The sequence below is a fragment of the Schistocerca nitens genome, chromosome 3, assembly GCF_023898315.1.
Source record: "Schistocerca nitens isolate TAMUIC-IGC-003100 chromosome 3, iqSchNite1.1, whole genome shotgun sequence".
Taxonomy (NCBI): domain Eukaryota; kingdom Metazoa; phylum Arthropoda; class Insecta; order Orthoptera; family Acrididae; genus Schistocerca; species Schistocerca nitens.
In genome coordinates this window covers 153777755-153798906 of record NC_064616.1, presented here as the reverse complement: position 1 = coordinate 153798906, position 21152 = coordinate 153777755, and the positions used below count along the sequence as shown (strand labels likewise).

General features: G+C 41.6%; 1 protein-coding gene and 1 pseudogene across 2 annotated transcripts in view; both read left to right on the top strand.

Annotated features, from left to right (window-relative positions):
- LOC126248096 (neurogenic locus protein delta) overlaps positions 1-21152 on the top strand; it is a 1462003-nt gene that overhangs the window by 303384 nt on the left and 1137467 nt on the right. The gene's annotated exons all lie outside the window — the stretch shown is intronic.
- LOC126250314 (5S ribosomal RNA) lies at positions 8857-8974 on the top strand (annotated as a pseudogene).

Below are 21152 nucleotides of genomic sequence, written 5' to 3'. Positions count from 1 at the left end.
TATCACGGAATGGAACCCGTGAAAGGTAAAGGTGCCATATTCGAGTCTCTGTCAGACTCACAACTTTAATGTCGTGAAAAGTTTCAGGTCAGCACACACTCCCCTGCAGAGAGAACATTCTGGAAACGATGCTCTAGCCCAGTGGTAGTCAACCTGGCCCCCGTTCCAGCTTTCTTGGTGGATGGTGGGCGGTAGAGTCATTACAACATTTTCATTAGGTTTTCACAAAATTTTGGCTTGAAGTGTTTGATTAGTAATGGTTCAAATGACTCTGAGCGCTATGGGACTTAACCTCTGAGGTCATCAGTCCCCTAGAACTTCGAACTACTTAAACCTAACTAACCTTAGAACATCACACACATCCATGACCGAGGCAGGATTCGAACCTGCGACCGTAGCGGTCGCGCAGCTCCAGACTGTAGCGCCTAGAACCGCTCGGCCACTCCAGCCGGCGATAAGTAATTATTTTTATATGCTTTAGCTTGCTCTTATACTACTTTATACTTTTTATAAAGTAAAGTTACTTCCCTGCTTGTAAGGTTTTCATACGTTTTCTGCTATTGTAAATAACTGACCTTCACTGTACTGGGACAGAGATGAATGAGCGTACAATAGGAGTAGTGAATAAGATCCTTGACTCTGCGTTTCTTTTTATCTGTGGTTGACTTGGTAGTTAGTCTTTTGTCCAGCGCTGGGACATTCTTAATTGAGGCATAGTAGCGTGCAGTTGAGTTTTTCAAAAAATGAGATCTGTTTTCTGTGAATCTGGAAGAAGCTATGCAGAATACTTTATAATGGAGATGAAAATTGATATATAATGCTTTCTTGTTCATTTTCTTGATGGAGAAGTTTTTGGAGGAATTTTAAAGGTATGGCTCAAATGGCTCTGAGCACTATGGGACTTAACTTCCGAGGTCATCAGTCCCCTAGAACTTAGAACTACTTAAACCTAACTAACCTAAGGACATCACACACATCAATGCCCGACGCAGGATTCGAACCTGCGATCGTACCGTTCGCGCAGTTTCAGACTGTAGCGCCTAGAACCGCTCGGCCACTCCGGCCGGTTTAGAGGTATGTTTGTAGTTTCTTTATAGTGAGAGAATTAAGTAATTGTTAGAGTCTTCCTACGTTGTGCAGTGTTTTTGCCAATAATCAGAGTTTGAGTTCTCAAGAACGACTTTCTTTATAGTAAAATCCACTTCCATAATTCATAGTAAATTTTTGAACTCTGTTGTGTGTGCATTGCACCTTACGACACTCACAGCAACAGATTGTTTCTGACAAGCAATAGAATTTACAGTAGATTATTTATATTTGTCTGCTGCATCTGCCGATTTGCATTTGGTTTCGAGAACTTCAGTACTGCTGACAAAAAAGAAAAAAAATAGCATGCTGAGCAAGAGGTAAGTCACTTTTATTTCGGTGCAGATGTAACGTTACATTCTTGAGCCAACTGTGTGTAGTCAGGATTGTAAGGTGTCGTGATTTCAAGTACATTTATTTTCAGTGAACAATGTCGGTAGTTTCCAACAGTTATTTTCTGACGAGTAGACCAGTAATTTTTTTCTTTTTTGGGGGGGGGGAGGGTATTCCAAGTCAAACATTGCAGTTCATATCACGCAACGTTCATAATCTACTTCGGTACTGAGTTTTAATTATGTAGCTGTCCTTGAGCACCTAATCCGTTTCTTTTGGTATTTAATTAGATTCATTATTTTTGTATCAAATTTTGCATCTGATGAATTTTAAATTTTTTTCCACGACACTTTTCACATGCTCAATACAGGGCCGATGAACAGTCAATTTTGCTCACCCGCTGAGTACGTTATCTAAAGTACATGTTATATGAGAAGAAAGTTTTCGAAATCAGTATATTCAGTTTTGTCACATACAGGCAAAATTTTACAGAAAGCTTACATACTTTGTAAACCGGAACCGGTGGGTGTTTAGAAAATTTTGTTACTAATAAAGATACAACACCGGGCGGTAGCTCAAAAAGTTTGGCTACCCCTGCTCTAGGCTGTGGCAAAGACATTGCTCCGCTATATCCTTTCTTCCAGAAGTGTTTCTCCCACAAGTTTTGCTGAAGAATTTCTGTGAAGTTTTGAAAGTAGGAAATGAGATACTGGCGGAAGAGAAGCTGTGAGGGCCGTCGGATAGCTTAATCTATGGAGTACTTGCCTGTGAACGACAAATTCCAGGTCTGAGTCCTGGTTCAGTACAGAGATTTCGTCTGCCAGGAAGTTTAAGATCAGCGCGTACTCCGCTGCAGAGGGAAAACTCATTCTGGATTCCATAATGTTTTTCAAATGATGGTATCCATACAGACCGTCACGGGGGGAATGGGACGGCAACGGCGAGGACACTTGAGAAGAAAATTTTAACGTTGACGATGGTGGGGAGAGAATTACTGTCGTCTGCTAACATCTGAAATTAATCTATTCTCGCTATCTGCACATATGTTACTGTAGTGGATTTTATGTTTTTGTATCTCGTAAATTTTTATTTTATGTTCGCTTTGTGTTAGTGAAATACAACGATTTTTCCATGAGGACTTGAACAGAAGCCAGATACCTGAAAACGAAATATTGTTTAGGTATTATGATACCTAGACAAAAAATGCTTACGCTGTGCATAAAGAAGTACAAAGACAGATGAAGCAATTTTTACTACAAAAACTTTTCCTGGCAATGAAAAAGTTACTTTTATTGATGGAGGAATATACAGTTATTTTGATATCATTCAGTACTTAGAAAGAAAACAAAAGCACAATGGATAAGGCTGAAGGACTTTATATATGTCAAAAATGGTCAAATGTGTGTGAAATGTTACGGGACTTAACTGCTAAGGTCATCAGTCCCTAAGCTTACACACTACTTAACCTAAATTATCCTAAGGACAAACGCACACACCCATGCCCGAGGGAGGACTCGAACCTCAGCCGAGACCAGCCCACAGTCCATGACTGCAGCGCCTGAGACCGCTCGTCTAATCCCGCGCGGCTTATATATATGTCATCTAAACATTGTTTGATGTATGTTTATATTTTCTCAAGATAATAAATGTCGACGTTCTGAAGTGACGTTTTGTCGACTTTCCACTGAGTGAAAATGCTTCGGTTTACCATGACGTCGATTTCCATTCCGTTCCGTTCAAGTCCAATGTGAATCGTCTCAGTCACGTTTCGTACGTGTAAGTGTTAAGTATAAGTAAGAGTGACGCTTGCGTCTGGTAAGAAATATTGAGTTTCTGCTGTTGGAGATGATTTGAGGAACTGCAAAATGTGAGATTAGTTGTCATCATATTGTCCATCCCTCTCGCACACCACCTAGGAAATCTGGTAGCGAAATGTCCCCATCAGATGTACAGATCACTCCCAAGAGTGCCAAACGCTGTCACACTGTAACACAATGTAGAGACATTTGGAGTTTAATCCAGTACATAGACGAGAAGTTTGGTGACTAAGAATTTTACCTCACCACGTTTCTCACACTCAATACAATAATGAACCGTCAGGATGAATGAAGGTAACATTATTTCCACTTAGGTAGCGTTATAAAAGACCCGTCCTTAGTTAGTTACAATAATAGTTTTAACTTTAAAAGCAAGTCTTGAGTCTTTACTCAAAGCCATGAAAATGACAGTGAACTTAAGTGGTGTGCAACACTGTAATTGTTTTAATGATACATTATTTACAAACCATTTTTATGCGTATGCACACTGTTACGGGTAAACGCTCACAAATGACTTTTTAAGCCGACAATCGTAAGAAGGAGAAAAAGTATAAATAAATGCAGACTAAGCGGCAAAATGTAACCTTCAGGCCTAACTGTCTGATGATGAGAAACTTGACACCACCAACATTTTTCCGTTGACAGCGAAATACTGGCGCAGAAAATTTTTTGCGACACTACAAATCGAGACGACTACCATCCAGTGGACCTCCACCACAACAGAGTGATTTAGCGACGTTGGTTAAGAAGGTGCAGTGGATAAGACACTGAAATCGTTTCGCTTTCCACTGGGGCCATTCTGATTTAAGATATTCATGTTTTCGTTACATCACTCTGCAGAAACCTCATGGCAATTACCTCGACTTGAATACTGACGGTTTAACCTGCCTCTTTAGCCGAGGTCGCTGACACATCGCTGTGCGGCGGCGCTCGACTTGGAGGTAAGTCGTTTCGCACTCTGGTGCTGGATGAAATTTTCATTGACGGTATTTGACCGGTAAGAGGAGGCGAGGAATGAAACGCCATTGTCTTGGATTACATTTCAAACCTTTCCGCAGCGTCTCATAAAGTGAGGGTATCTGACCCTATTGATGGTCTCTCGGTTAGGACGTCAAGCTCGGCTCGGAGAAGTAAACTATGTGTTCGTTCTGGATTCCACGTCCTCCTGTCTTTCATCATAATATAACACAAACGTAACACTACAATATACACTAGATGTCTGCACCTGACAAGGGAACCTCCCCATCGCACCCCCCTCAGATTTAGTTATAAGTTCGCACAGTGGATAGGCCTTGAAAAACTGAACACAGATCAATCGAGAAAACAGGAAGAAGTTGTGTGGTACTACGAAAAAAATATGCAAAATATACAAACTGAGTAGTCCATGGGCATGATAGGTAACATTGAGGACCGCGTGAGCATAGAAGCGCCGTGGTCCCGTGGTTAGAGTGAGCAGCTGTCGAACGAGAGGTTCAACTGTTTCCTCGAGTGAAAATTTTAATTTTTTTATTTTCGCGAAGTTGTGATCTGTCCGTTCGTTCATTGACTTCTCTGTTCACTGTAATAAGTTTAGTGTCTGTGTTTTGCGACCGCATCGCAAAACCGTGCAATTAGTAGACGAAAGGACGTGCCTCTCCAATGGGAACCGAAAACATTTGATCGCGAGGTCATAGGTCAACCGATTCCTCCACAGGAAAACACGTCTGATATATTCTATACGACACTGGTGACGGCATGTGCGTCACGTGACAGGAATATGTTGTCGACCCACCTAACTTGTACACTTGGCGAATGGGTAAAAAGATTCTTCTACCTTGCCTGATTTAAGTTTTCTTGTGTATGTGATAATCACTCCCAAAAAGTGATGAAAACATAAGAGTTTGTCAGATAATAATTGTCCGAAAATAAAAAATTAAATTTTTCTCTCGAGGGAAGACTTGAACCAAGGACTTCTCGCTCCGCAGCTGCTCACGCTAACCACGGGACCACGGCGCTCCTGAGCTCAGACTGTCGTTGAAGTTGCCTATCTTGCCATGGACTACTCAGTATGTACATTTTGCTTATTTTTTTCATAGTTCCACACAACTTCTTCCTGTTTTCTCGATTGATCTGTGTTCAGTTTTTCAAGGCCTATCCACTGTGCCAACTTATAACCAAATCTGAGGGGGGTGCGATGGAGAGGTTCCCTTGTGAGGTTAATGCTCGTTCGAATTGCTCGGCGCATGTAGTTCCGCGTAAGTTTAACAGATGTCCGTGCGACCGCTTTATACGTGGCGAGCAACTAACTCGACTTCCTTGAGGTTGTTCAAAAATTCCATTCTCGATGTACCGAACTGTGTAGTCCAATTACCCGAGCGCTCCTCAGTCGCCCGCTGTAGGATCATGGCGCGCTAACGCAAGATGAAGGAGAATGTGAAAGCGAAACTTGATTCCGAAGAATGCATCCTGAGTGCTAAACACGATCACCGTAACAATGATCGATGAAGTTGTCGGCTACATGTACTGCGGCAAGTGTGAAGCATTAACAGTTCCCGTGAAAGGTCTGGTACTTCAAATATTGTCGAGGAAGGCATGCCAGAGGTCTTCACCCATTTATATTACTATTAGGTGTAATATTTCGCACGTTATATCAGGAGCTTGTTGCATCGGTTCCAAATTGAAACGTGTAGACGTCTCCAACATATTGCCTCATCCTACGACAGTAGCACGAAAGACTGAATGACAAGCCGATGAAATACAGGCCAATATGATGCCCCGCACTATCCAGGCCATATAGGTCATTGACGTGAATGCATCTGGATGTGCAGCGGACATATAGCTCAATACATGTCGGAAAACGTGTTGCCTTTGTATTACTGTGCACTTAGTTTATCAAGCTTAGGCACTGCGAAATTTGGAATTCGTGGTAACTCACTTTTCTGGGAAGTAAAAACCTGGGGAATTTGTTAATACACTACTGGCCATTAAAATTGCTACACCAAGAAGAAATGCAGGTGATAAACGGGTATTCATTGGACAAATATATTATACTAGAACTGACATGTGATTACATTTTCACTCAATTTGGGTGCACAGATCCTGAGAAATCAGTACCCATAACAACCACCTCTGGCCGTAATAACGGCCTTGATACGCCTGGGTATTAAGTCAAACAGAGTTTGAATGGCACCTTCAACACGATATCACAGTTCATCAAGAGTAATGACTGGCGCATTGTGACGGGCCAGTTGCTCGGCTACCATTGACCACACGTTTTCAGTTGGGGAGAGATCTGGAGAGTGTGCTGGCCAAGGCAGCAGTCGAACATTTTCTGTATCGAGAAAGGCCCGTACAAGACCTGCAACATGCGGTCGTGCATCATCCTGCTGAAATGTAGGGTTTCGCAGGGATCGAATGAAGGTTAGAGCCACGGGTCGTAACACATCTGAAATGTAACATCCACTGTTCAAAGTGCCGTCAATGCGAACAAGAGGTGACCGAGACGTGTAAACAATGGCACCCCATACCATCACGCCGGGTGATACGCCAGTATGGCGATGACGAATTCACACTTCCAATGTGCGTCCACCGCGATGTCGCCAAACACGGATGCGACCATCATGATGCTGTAAACTGAAGCTGGATTCATCCGAAAAAATGACGTTTTGCCATTCGTGCACCCAGGTTCGTCGCTGAAAACACCATCGCAGGCGCTCCTGTCTGTGATGCAGCGTCAAGGGTAACCGCAGCTATGGTCTCCGAGCTGATAGTCCATGCTGCTGCAAACGTCGTCGTACTGTTCGTGCAGATGGTTGTTGTCTTGCAAACGTCCCCATCTGTTGACTCAGGGATCGAGACGTGGCTGCACGATCCGCTACAGCGATGCGGATAAGATGCCTGTCATCTCGACTGCTAGTGATACGAGGCCATTGGGATCCAGCACGGCGTTCCGTATTATCCTCCTGAACCCACCGATTCCATATTCTGTTAACAGTCATTGGATCTCGACCAACGCGAGCAGCAATGTCGCGATACGATAAACCGCAATCGCGATAGGCTACAATCCAACCTTTATCAAAGTCGGAAAAGTGATTCTCCTCCTTACACGAGGCATCACAACAACGTTTCACCCGGCAACGCCGGTCAACTGCTGTTTGTGTATGAGAAATCGGTTGGAAACTTTCCTCATGTCAGCACGTTGTAGGTGTCGCCACTGGCGCCAATCTAGTCTGAATGCTCTGAAAGGCTAATCGTTTGCATATCACAGAACCTTCTTCCTGTCGGTTAAATTTCGCGTCTGTAGCACGTCATCTTCGTGGTGTAGCAATTTTAATGGCCAGTAGTGTAACTACATCGTGGAAACATTATTGAAGTTGTAAGAGTAAATCCCTAGTTTTTAATAAAATATGATCCGTCGCTGATTGAGGCGCTAATGCACTGATGGGAAAAAATCTCACCACCGAGAAAGAGTTGTGCGACTTAAACGAAAGTTGGTAGGCGTCTTTCTACATTTGAAAGATGATCTCTGTTCAGATTTCGCATCAGTCGCATTAGAGCGGCGCCAGTAGTGCCACTATGAAGATGCAAATCAGGTTTGCTTTAAATCGACGTTGCAACGATCATGAACGTTTGTTACCTCTGAGCTTCGACGTGATGAGTTGAAGTTAGTCGAGAATGTCTTTAAGATGACATCATTATCAGTACCTCACTGAGTTTGGACTAGGTCGTCTAATAGCGCTACAAGAAGCTTCCTCTTATCATCTGTGGTGTAGCCACTGTACTTGATTTCTGGCAGCGGTAGCCACGAGGATGTAGGGTCGCAAGATAACCAGGCTCCGAACGGCCACATGGTACTACCGAGAGGGAAGACCATCGTGTTCTGCGTATGGCTCCGGCTCTTCGTACCGCATCTGAAGCAGCAATTTGAGCAGCAGTTGGCACTACAGTGACACAACGAACTCTTCTATACCAGTTATTTCCATGACAGTTCCAAGCCAGACGCGTTGTAGCGTTCATTCCATTGACTCCAAACCACCACCATTTGTGACTTCAGTGGTGTCAAGAAAGAGCCCATTGGAGGACAGGGTGAAGGTCTGTTGTGTTTTCTGATGAAAGCTGGTCCTGTTTTAGTGCCTGTGATGACCGCGTGTTGGTTAGCAGGAGGCCAGTTAAGGACCTGCAACCAACGTGTCTGTGTGATAGACGCACTGGACCTACATCTGGAATTATGGTCTGGGGTGGGATTTCATATAACAGCAGGAGCACTCCCGTGGTTATCCCACGCACCCTGACTGAAAATTTGTACGTCAGTCTGGTGGTTCGACCTATTGTGCTGCCATTCATGAACAGCACTCCACAGGCGTGTTTCCCAAGAGAATGACGCTCGCCCACATACCGCTGTTGTAACCCAGCATGCTCTACAGAGCGTCGACATATTGCCTTGGCCTGCTCGATCACGAAATCTGTCTCCAGTCGATCACATATCGGTCATCAGCGGACCACTACTTCAGCTTCATTCACAAGCAACAATAATCGTCCCTGTAGTGGCCGAACAAGTGCAACAAGCATGGAACTACAAACTGACATTCGGCACCTTTCCAACACAAAGCACGTCAGTTTTCATGCTTGCATTGAACATTCTGGTAACGGCCTTTCCGTAGTGGATACACCAGTTCCCGTCATATCACCGAAGTTAAGCGCCGTCGGGCATGGCCAGCACTTGGATGGGTGACCATCCGGGCGGCCATGCGCTGTTGCCATTTTTCGGGATGCACTCAGCCTCGTGATGCCAATTGAGGAGCTACTCGACAGAATAGTAGCGGCTCCGAGCAAAGAAAACCATGATAACGACTGGGAGAGTGGTGTGCTGACCACACGCCCCTTCTATCCGCATCCTCAGCTGAGGATGCTCCCGGTGGGCCACATGTGGCCTGATAACAGAGTACCATTGAACATTCTGGCGGTTACACCGTTTATTAATGTACGAGAATTTCATATTTGCAGTGGCTTACCTCGCGCTTATATTAACCTGTGATCTGCCAATGTAAATCACTTAAGTATGTTACCTAGACCAATGTATTCTCTAAATTTCATTGGTCTACATTAATTATTTTTTTTTGTGTTGCGCTTTTTTCTGTCGGTGTATATGCCAAGCACGGTAATCCTTCCAGTTGCAGTGGTTTATTCCACGAGTTATGCTGCCGAAGATACTGACCGTTTCGTGGCGAGAAGTGGTGACGTGAATTATACACAGATAACCTTGAAGCAATAAACGGAGAGTAACTGGTACAGCTCGTTTAGAATTCTATAGTCTGTAGTTTGGCAGTATGATAAAATCACGGAGATGGTTGCGGAGAGAGGCGTGTCTTAAAAACTTACTGATTACGACAACACTGCCAAAGAACAGGTGTCATGTGTCATGTTTAGAGTCATTCAAAGATGCCACAGAAGTGCTGAAAAGCGAGAAGTTTCCAACAGCTGAGTTTGTTTCGTAATGGGTGCTCAAAACGGAAGTTAATTTGCAACACAAGGTCCAAAGATACGTAGGTACGATTAAATTACTGTAGACTTAGTTTTCTTGTTTAATAGACGTTGCGTGTCCAGCGAATGACAACTGCAAAACCCAGTAACCCAGTTTCAGTGTCACCGGTATTTTGGCAGTACAGTTCAACTGTCGTATTATGATCTATTAACTAGGAATACTAAGAAGGTAGAGTTATGACACGCCCTTTCTTTCGTTTCACATTAATCTATTTGCTATCTGCAAAAGATGCCATGTGTGTATTTTCGAATGGTTAAGAGAAAAATTATGTTATGAAACATTGCGAGACTTCTATTTACCTCCCATCCTCCAGAGCCAATACTTCGTACCTTCGAACTTCCGTATGTTCGTAAAGTTGAAGGAGCGTGAACGACGTAGACGATTTCCGGCCGACTACAAAATCACGAGGAAATGGCTCAGTGCGCGCTTTCTGTCACCAGCGAATGGAACCTTGTGTATGTGCTATTTGAGATACTTGCTGGGCATGGTGGTTTACTTGTAAAGTGCGTGTCTGGAAACCGAGAGGTCGCGGGATTGAATCCCGGTCGAAAAGTGGAAATTTTCAGTCTGGCTTTAATCTAGCCTTCACCTCTCTACGATGTGAGGAATCGTCAGGAACGTCACATGGTTCGGATTTCACGTTAAACTGTAGGTTCCCTTTCCCTGGTTGGATAACTGGTGTAGTTTAAGGACACGCAATTCGCCGAAATGGCGTGCAATAGATACACTTGCTCCCAGCCATTAAACCACACGAAATTGATTAAATACAAATACTTAAATCATCAGAGCAATTATTTTTGAACCGAAGAAATAGATACAAGAAAAAGATAGTGTTCTCTTTGATTGCCCACCATAAACTGCTGATTAATAATAAAACAGATAAATTAACCTTTAACTTACCTCACTGCGTATTCTGCGCAGCATATGGCTGAGTAATCACTACTCTGTAGTTTTTTTACCGTTGTTACAAACTGAGTCACGGCTGCACGTATAAAGAACGTGCTGTACTTTTTTACGTGCAATGTCCATGCTTTCAAAATAAGGTACAATAGTACGTTTGGCGTAATTCAAGTGACGTCTTAGAAAACCCAAATAGTAGGATATTTTTCGCGTATAAATGTATGAATGGAGGCTGTGTCACAGAAAAGTATGAGGCATCAGTTGTTCTAAGATAACAACGGCTGATGTTCCACTAACAGTAAACATATCTATGTATCGCGCTGTTCGGCATTTCGTGGCAGTTAAAACCGACAGGGAAATACGCGAGAAAATGGGAACGAGATGTGTCAAGGAATGGTGAGCCTAAATGTCTTGCGACTCATGATGCTCTCGCATGCAGTTACAATGAGACAATGAGATAACAAAAACATGTCAATAATAACTTTGCAAAAAACTGAGTTCAAATACAGCAGTTGCAAAGGACTGTGAGCTCAACAAGACTTGAAGCACTGTCAGTCAGTTTTGGCGTCAGTATCTGAAGCCATATCGGACGTAGGTTAATGTGAGACTGTACGATAGGTAGAAAATTCTTTTGCAGGAGTAAGATGGTATCTCACTTTCACACGATGATAGTACCAGTGTTAGACTCTTACGACTCATTTTCTTCTTCCTTCGCTAATGAACTTTTATTGCTACTGGATGAGAATCGGACTTTGTTAGTGTTGTTCAAATGGTTCAAATCGCTCTGAGCACCGTGGGACTTAACTTCTGAGGTCATCAGTCCCCTAGAACTTAGAACTACTTAAACCTAACTAACCTAAGGACTTCACACACATCCAGGCCCGAGGCAGGATTCGAATCTGCGACAGTAAGGGTCGCGCGGTTCCAGACTGTAGCGCCTAGAACCGCTCGGCCACCCCGGCCGGCTGTTAGTGTTGTCCCACACATTGCAATTATTATTCAGTAGATTTCGTACTGCATTCTATAGGGATAACATCTGTCAGTCAAAAACCCATGTTTGCTTACACTGAAATTTTTACTTACACGTAATGATGAGAAAATCTGTACATACCGGTATATCGTCATCTGCATCTCATATTGTGTCTGCAGCTCTCACTAAGGTGCATGACAGAGTGTTATAGTCATTACTTGCAAACATTATCTCTACGATATCACTTTCGATTCGAGCGTGGGAAATGCGGACACATAAGTTCTTTCAAACCGAACTAAGATTTATCTTATTATATTGAGATGACCATTCCTGCTGATGTAAGAGGGAGGCAATAAAATATTTGGAATTCGGAGGAAGAAATCGTTGACTGAAATTCAGCGAAAACATTTTGCCGCAATTAAAAACACCTTTGATTTAATGAATGGCATTCCGACTCGCTTGTTGTCTCCCTGACGTTCTTTCCGTTATTTCGTGATTACACCACCATTCCATCAACTTTTTTGCTCTCTTCTGTCAGTCTTATCCAGTAAAGATTCCTTGCCTCCCAGGCACAAGGGGATGGACCAGCATAAATCAGTAATTTATTCGTTGGATTTATTCTACTATTGTGCACCTAGTGGAATTTAGATAACAGTTTGGGATTTAAAAGGGCTACCCTGTCAACACTGAATACGGCGAGAGATTAGTTTTTTAAAGACTTAATATATTCTTGGCTCTGAGCACTATGGGTCTTAACATCTATGGTCATCAGTCCCCTAGAACTTAGAACTACTTAAACCTAACTAACCTAAGGACATCACACAACACCCAGTCATCACGAGGCAGAGAAAATCCCTGACCCCGCCGGGAATCGAACCCGGGATAATCTATTCTTATTCAATGTATTCTCAGCCCACAACATTTATCTAAGCGTAGCAGCCAATGTTTACAGTGTGTGGATATCACTGTGATATTTCATAAGCACATGTATTGTGTAAACCATTGAAAGTTCGTTACACTCATAATCCTAATACGTACCACATTCAGGCCGAAAAATATACCTCGTAGTAATGATTGGTTATTGACAACGCCATACAGGTCTAGCGTGACAACATTAACAGCATCTCAATGTTAATACAGTATTTGACGTGTAGATGATAAGTTTACGACGTTCGTCTATAAAAGTGTGGAGAGCACTTTGAAACAACGGTAAAGCTGGTTGGACGGCCATCCCCAAATTCACTGACGCAGCTTGTGGGTTTAGTAGTTTCCCCCTTACTGTCCTTTCTCGCAAATCACGATCGGCGGCGAGAAATCTCTTCAAAGAATGGAAGCCGCTGTCGTCGTGACTGACCAAGTCCGGCTTGAGGACTACAGCAAAACTTCTGTCTGGCTTTTTTCGAGTCCGTTACTGTTATTGCTATATATCAATGATCCGTCACTAAACACGACACATGGCTCATTTTATTTTCCTTTTCGCAGATGATACAAATGTGATTGTGAAACAATATTATACAGATAGGTGTAATATAAATGATTCAGGTAGCAGGGTAGTCATTAGCATCAGAACGTGGTATTCCGAGAACAGATTAACGCATAACTACAAAAAAAATGCAGTACATGTAGTTTCCCAAGAGGAACTGTGTAAAAGCAACGTTTTTGTTCCTTGGTAATCAAACACTCAGTGAAGACGACCACTTTTAATTCTTGGGACTGAGGGTAAATGAAAGACTTTCTTGGAAGTAACTCGTACCAGATTTTGTGCGTTAGCTGAATGCTGCTAACTTCACTACGACAAAGATTTCCGCTGTCTCTGACAATGAACCTTTGATTAGCTTCACTCTATTATTTCTCATGGTTTTAAAATTTTCTGCGACTCTGTGTACTTACTGAGAAAATTCTTAGCGCAGAAAAGGGTGGGAAGGCTGATCTACGATGTCAGTTCGAGAACTTCGTGTAGGCAGTTGTTCAGGTGTCTCGAAATTCAGCTCTACCATCGTTGGACATTTTTTTCACCAAGAGCTTTGTTGCTCACAATGTTGTCTCAGTCAGAAGGAACTATAACAGTGATTCAGTTGCCACTAGACGGAAAAATGATATGCACTTGGATAACACTTCCTTACACATTACACAGAAAGGTGTGCATTATTCAGCAGATTTCATTTTTAATAGGCCTCTAACAGAAGTGGAAAAATTGTATGATAAACACCAACTATTCAAAACCTGGTTGAAAGGTTTTCTTGTGGCGCACCCCTTCTATTCTGGTACAGGAATTTCTTGCAATAGTTCAGAACTTCTCTCTGTAATGTGTTATTTGTTCCTTTACTCTCTCACAGTTTCTTTCGTGTTTTATTTTTCTTTAATTCTTTTGTCTATACATTTTCTGATCATAATTCTGTAAACCACGTACTGACTAGTTCGGTGACCAAGTAGCTCTGGCTCGAATGGCCCCACGGAACCCGACAAATAAATAACATGAGGTTACTTTCCAGCTGCACCGTAGGCTTGCAACGAAACCCTGTTAAGAAAAAGGGGCGCATTTTTGAAAGATTCCTCTACAGGATTTTTCACATGTTTAAAACATACTGTTACATTTATTGTTGTCTCTTATGAACTGATGCCGCCTAGCAAAATGTGACGAGTTGAGATTAACTGTGGAATTCCCTTTTGTCATAAATAAAGCTTGTTGACTGGACCCAGACATTTGAACACTTCGTGATACAGAAAGGGGGGGAGGGGGGAGTGTGGACGAAAGGAGATGCGCATGCTCTGGAATACTGAAACATCTATTTGATAGTTCGGATACTTTCTTCAAATACATTCGAGAACACAGCAGTCTGAGTGGAAAATATCCTCAAAAAAATGTTGTGCAGAACTAATCTTGGATAGTGTGTGTTCTTCAGTGATAACATGGACATTAAGAGCTGTCGATACCAATATTGCAAATACAATATTATCGATGATTAAGCACTAACTTGATCATAACTGATCAAATATTTTCTCCTGGCTTTCCACTAGTTTCTGTTTAAATCTGGCCGTCAGTCACGACACTGAGAATGGAATGGCTCCCGTGTGTCTATCAAAGTTGTATTCTCGTGGCGAAGACTCAGATAAATAACCATTTTCGCAGGCTGATGGGTGTAAGATCGTTTTAATCTCTTCATCCATAAGAATGTGTACACTAGCAACATGGTGACCACGAAGCGAAAAAGAAAAAAAAAACATTTTTTCTACAAAATGTGGTAAAACTGAACAGTTTATGGAGAACCAGTAATAATGCTGTTCTGTAGCTAAGCCTAGAAAGAAGTACGCTGACAAAAGATATTTCTAATGAACCTATAATTGTGTTATTCATCCGAATATTCGATAATAGGCTCTTATTATTCATGTACAGATCTGTGTATCAGTCTAAAATATCCTTAATTTTCCCCTCTCCCTACTTCCATTTTCTGTTATCGAGGCATCTTACGTATCAGTTACGAACAAAGGAAGTATTTATACAAAATTTTGTTCATTTATAACTTCCAGACGTGCTAGAGATGTTAAGAATATGCATTCTTAGAGGCAATTTTTATTGCTAGTTGCCCTTAACAGAGGCTAACACTACCAGTTTTTATTTTGTCAGTATCACCCGCAAAAAAATCTGCGTACGTAAAGAGAGGCCGAACTACTTTCTTAATAGTGGTACTGCTTTAACTACAAGGTAAGATAGCTTTCATTTTTATTGATTGGCGACTCCATGTTGTCTTGTGCACTACGACCAGATAACAGGTATACTTGAAAAAAGAGACAGCATTGGTCGTATATTTTTTACTATTGCAAAATCGATTTTCTGTCACAGAGTGACCATCTTCAGTGCTATATTGTATAACTTAAATTGGGATGCACTGTTGTCACTAAGCTTACGGCAATCACATAGGCTGAGCTCAGTCTATGTGACTGCCTTAAGCTTAGTGACAACAGTGCATCCCAATTTAAGTTATACAGTATAGCACTGAAGATGGTCACTCAGTGACAGAAAATCGATTTTGCAATAGTAAAAAATATACGACCAATGCTGTCTCTTTTTTCAAGTATAGCTTTCAATTTTATCAGCAATGCTTGCGCCTCCTTTACGATGTGCTTATATGAAAGATTCTGCCTGCAATCGACAGCAGTGTTTCAGTACTCTCTAGCCGACATATGCGACAAGCATGGCGTTCATGGACAGACAATAGTCCGGAGATCAATTTCTAATGAGGAGGATACCACCTCATACATGCTATTGTGCTACGGTCGTAGGTTCGAATCCTGCCCCGGGCATGGATGTGTGTGATGTCCTTAGGTTAGTTAGGTTTAAGTAGTTCTAAGTTCTAGGGGACTAATGACCACAGCCGTTGAGTCCCATAGTGCTCAGAGCCATTTGAACCATTTGAACATGCTATTGTTTATGACAAATTCCCCAGTCTCACTACGTCAGCGTGTCACTCCTATTAGTATGAAAAAAAAATGTGTTTCTTTTAGTAAAGGACGGCCATAGCGCTAGTAAACGAATGGACTCGTTGAAGTTGTGATATAAGTTGCAAATCCCATTAGATGATGTCTTTCATCGGCACGTGGATCTCTTCCAGAGATACGATCGGACAATTTTAATGACCCTCGACATCTGAACATACATTTTGCTTATCGATGAGGCTTCTTTCACAGAAGACGGGAATTTGAGTAAGAGCAGAAGCCACTATAAAATGCATTTTTAAAAATCCTAGAACTACATTCGTGAAACGCCGTCGACAAATATTTGCGATGTACTTATTGTCTCACGTTGCATATGTATCATATGTTCTGCCAATTTTGTCCTGGGGACAAAATGACCTTTTATGTCTATATGGAACGTTACGAGAATTGTTGGAGAAAGTTTCGTTGGCTGGTAGAAAGCGAATATGATTCCTCTATTACTGTTCCACTCTACAATTTGAACCCATTTTCGGAACCATCTAAATGACGCTTTGCCCACTCACCTGAATGGCAGTAGTAGGCAGCACACGAAATCCTGACCTAGCGACCATGTATTTCCTTTTACCTGGTATATGACGCGACTTGGTTACTAGACGGCGCTAGCTTTCACAAAAGATCAGGTTGCAAGCATTATTGAAGATGAAACAATTACTGATGAAACTCTTTGGTGTTTTGAGCAAATCGTCAAAGAAATACTTGACATTGATAAGATTTCTATGTTTGTTTATCCGGAAGGTAGTTTCGAAACCATTTACCGGTTTTCCAAAATGTTACCATAAAAAGAATGAAAAACCAGCAATTCTAAGAGTATTTTCATGTGCAGTTTTCACATCCAAACTTAAACTGGAAATGTTAGGTTCTAAACTGATAAAGACTCAATTTTTACTGAAAATATTATGTAGTAATTGTTACTTTCTCTAGTAATTTCAGTAAGACGTTCCCTGAACAATCTTAGCTTTTCTGTTGCTTCCTAAATGTTGTGAATGAGCGTTGCTGACATCCTATATGAATACTTGATTAAACTAGGGCGCAATCCAGTGAAATGACATTTGAAGAACGTAATGTAAATATGTACACGTATTAATGGGAACTGCCATTATAGTGCTCTGCATTTGTTCGTGTGTGTGTCCATGCATGTTTCAAGTGTTGTACATTATCTCGACCCCTTAAATACAATGCACAGAACTGTCACATATCGATGTGAAACTTGCAAAACGTTGTTTTTTTATATTGTTCAACTCATGTATCACATATGCTTGAGCCGGCCGCGGTGGTCTAGCGGTTCTAGGCGCGCAGTCCGGAACCGCGCGACTGCTACGGTCGCAGGTTCGAATCCTGCCTCGGGCATGGATGTGTGTGATGTCCTTAGGTTAGTTAGGTTTAAGTAGTTCTAAGTTCTAGGGGACTGATGACCACAGATGTTAAGTCCCATAGTGCTCAGAACCATTTGAACCATTTTTGAACATATGCTTGAAGGTCGGTTATGCTGTCAAAGCGCTGACCTTTCATGAGAAGTTCTGCACTTTTTCGTTTTGTGGTAGCTTCATATTGATAAAACCCACTCTCGCCATCCGCGATGATTTATTTATTTATTTTTTTTTTAGGAAACAATTGTCCGCGTTTTGCATTGCAGTCAAATCGTGGTAGTCGTCCACGTGTCATTGTTTTTGTTCGGGTGTCAAGGTGTGTGGGACAAACTTTGCACACATTTTTCTCTTTTTCAGTACATTATAGAGAATGTCTTGAACACTTGATATAGCGATGCTGCTCCGTATTAGAATTATTGACACATTATGGCCTAATATATGGTTACTGAGCAATCAGTAAGGGAAACTAAAGAAAATTTTGGAGCAGGAACTAAAATCCAGGGAGAATAAATAAAAACTTTGACGTTTGCCGATGGCATTGTAATTCTGTCAGAAACAGCAATTGGAAGAACAATTGAACGGAATGGGCAGTGTCATGAAAGGAGGATATAATATGAACATCAAAAAAAGCGAAACGAGGATAATGGAATATAGTCGAATTACATCCGGTGATGCTGAGAGAATCAGATTAGGAAATGAGACTCTTAAAGTAGTAGATGTGTTTTGCTACGTAGGCAGCAAAATAACTAATGATGGCCGAACTAGAGAGGATATAAAATGTTGACTGGCGATGGGAAGAAAAGCGTTTCTGAAGAAGAGAAATTTGTTAAAATCGAGTATAGATTTAAGTGCGAGGAAGAAGTTTCTGAAAGTATTTGTGTGGAGTGTAGCCATGCATGGGAGTGAAACATGGACGATAAATAGTTTATACAAAAAGAAAATAGAACTTTCGAAATGTGGTGCTACAGGAGAACGCTGAAGATTAGACTGGTAAATCACGGAACTAATGAGGTGGTACTGAATAGAATTGGGAAGAAGACGAATTTGTGGCCCAACTTGACTAGAAGAAGGGATCTGTTGGTAGGACATTTTCTGAGGTATCAAGAGATCACCCAATTTAGTACTGGAGGGAAACGTGGGGGGTAAAAATCGTGGAGGGAGACCACGAGATGAATACACTAAGCAGATTCAGAAGGATGTAGGTTGCAGTAGTTACTTGGAGATGAAGAGACTTGCACATGATAGAGTAGCATGGAGAGCTGCATCATACCAGTCTTTGGACTGAAGACCACAACAACAACATGGCCGTACGTTCACTACATGACACTGTCTGCTCACAGCTGACTGGTCGAATGCACATCTGTTGTTTACAGTTGTTGTTTCAGGCTGTCACCGTAGTTACTAGGGGCATGCGACAATCACCGGCCCCGCAAAGAACTTGTGACGTGACTCCAGTTACCTTCCGCGACACACGCGAATGCTCGATTACATCGAGAGCCAGGCGGGAAACCAGCATGTGACTTAACTATGCCATGTAGTGTTGAGAGCTTGACTGTATTTAAGCTAGCAATTACAAAATATCAAATTAGTTTGGACTAATTGGAAGGACAAACAGCATTGGTCGTATTTTTTTTTGTTGTTATTGAGTTTATGTGTTCGCTCTAAGCTTGTTGATACCAGTGCCTACAAATTTTCATTGTATATTACAGCACTGAGGATGGTCACTAAGTGACCGAAAATCGATTTTGCGGATAATAGAACAACAAAAAAAATACGACCAATGCTGTTTGTCCTTCCAATTATATCCATTATCTGGTCGTGGTGCACAGAACACTCCATGGAGTCGCCAATCAATAGTTTGGACTAGTAATCCTCTCCCGACTGTAGACGGTCGTTGCAACTCGTAAGACCTGTAGTGTCATGTGCTGTAACGCACGCAGCCGTTGTCCTCGAGTTAATGTGCTGACCTCCGTTAAGCGCCAGGAATAAGAATAGTCCAGAACCTTTTTGCCGGGTGGTTTTGTGTATAAAGTTGACATAGAGACTATATATGTAGTTTGAACTGCTTTATGATGTACGCTGCTGCCTATATAAAACTTTAAATACATTGAAGAAGTGAGACGAGACGCCCAGTTGTGTGTGTCTGAAGTATGTATGCTAAAATTATATTGCTTGGAAAGAGATTAATTTCATATTCGCGGTTACTGGCAAACTATTCGACTAGAGGTATGGAAAATATGGTGGGACACGTGATTCGAGAGCGATTTGTTGATAATTGAACAAAGTATCACTACGACATAAAGGGAACCATATTTATAGATGCTTCCGTTACTTCGTGGTAGAGCAGTTCCATATTTAAGGTTGAATAATAAACACACTGTTTTAATAGAACAAACTCTAACGTAAGACGATTATTATTATTATTTACGAGACGTCACGATGTCAGAAATAACTTTCCATTTTGAAGTTTTTTACTTTCAAGCTATCTCGGTTAGTAACACAAAGTAGTTCCACTATACTTTATTTCTTCGCTATGTCTTTGTTAACATAGGAGATATTTGAAGCAACGCCTCATTTGAATGTATGAAGCTTGTGCTTTACAGGGGTATAACAGTTAGCGGGTAATTATTTTTGTACAAGTATCTTAGTGAGTAAAACCGTTTTACGATGTTGTAATTCACATTAGCTTATATTCCCTTATTGCTGAGCTCAAATTAAATTATGTTTGCAATGCAGCTGTTGTGTCAAGCTTAGGCATTTCAGCATAAAAACATTTTATATCGCATTAATTCTGCATGAGATGTTAACTGTTTAAGATGCGAATTCAGTTAGAGTGGTATGTTACTAATCATAGCTTTCATGGTGATCTGAGATATTCCAACCAGATGCTGCATGTACTACTCTACATAGGATGTCACAGACTGTCGTACAAATGATCCCTCACATACTACCAGATGTTACAGAGCATTTGAAACCTTTGTCATTAACTCAGTGAGTATTGCCCAGCGTGCCTATTTTTGTTCATGCACCATTATAGCCACTGACAAACACGTCTCTTCAGAGAACTGCGGTTGACGCATTAGTCACATAATGCTATAATTATCGTTCTGTTTGGCACAAATAGTTTTCTAGCAAATATTTGTATTCGTGTCGTCTCTCGCAGACCCCAAGAGCTGCAGCGGAAGTCGTTCAGCTTACTCGGAGGCTCGGTCGAACAGGGTCTGCTGCGTCTGAGAGCCGAACGAAAATACCCTGCGAGTACGTCAGCACATTCTTTCCTTGCCTCCTGCCCTTTCCATTTTTGTTTATTCCTGGAAGGCCAGCATTATTATGCGATTATTTAAATGAAATGATCGGGAAAATTTATTCCGAATTTCTAAAAATGCAAAACGACTTGTTATTACCAAAAGTAACATGTAGAACAAAATGGGAATTATGTCAAAACCTCAGAAGTAGTCAGATTGCAGCTGAAGTAGCCCGTGACGAAAATGCAGTAAGGTATTTAGAATGTCATAACGGAAGCAAAAAGCTCGTGATATGTTAATGGACTAGCAAATTCTCAGAATAAAATTAAAAGTATATGCTCAGTTGTGAAGGAAGTATCTAGCACACAGCATAAGTTCAAGGACATAAAATCAGTACACAATGAAGATGTTTTTGTCGTT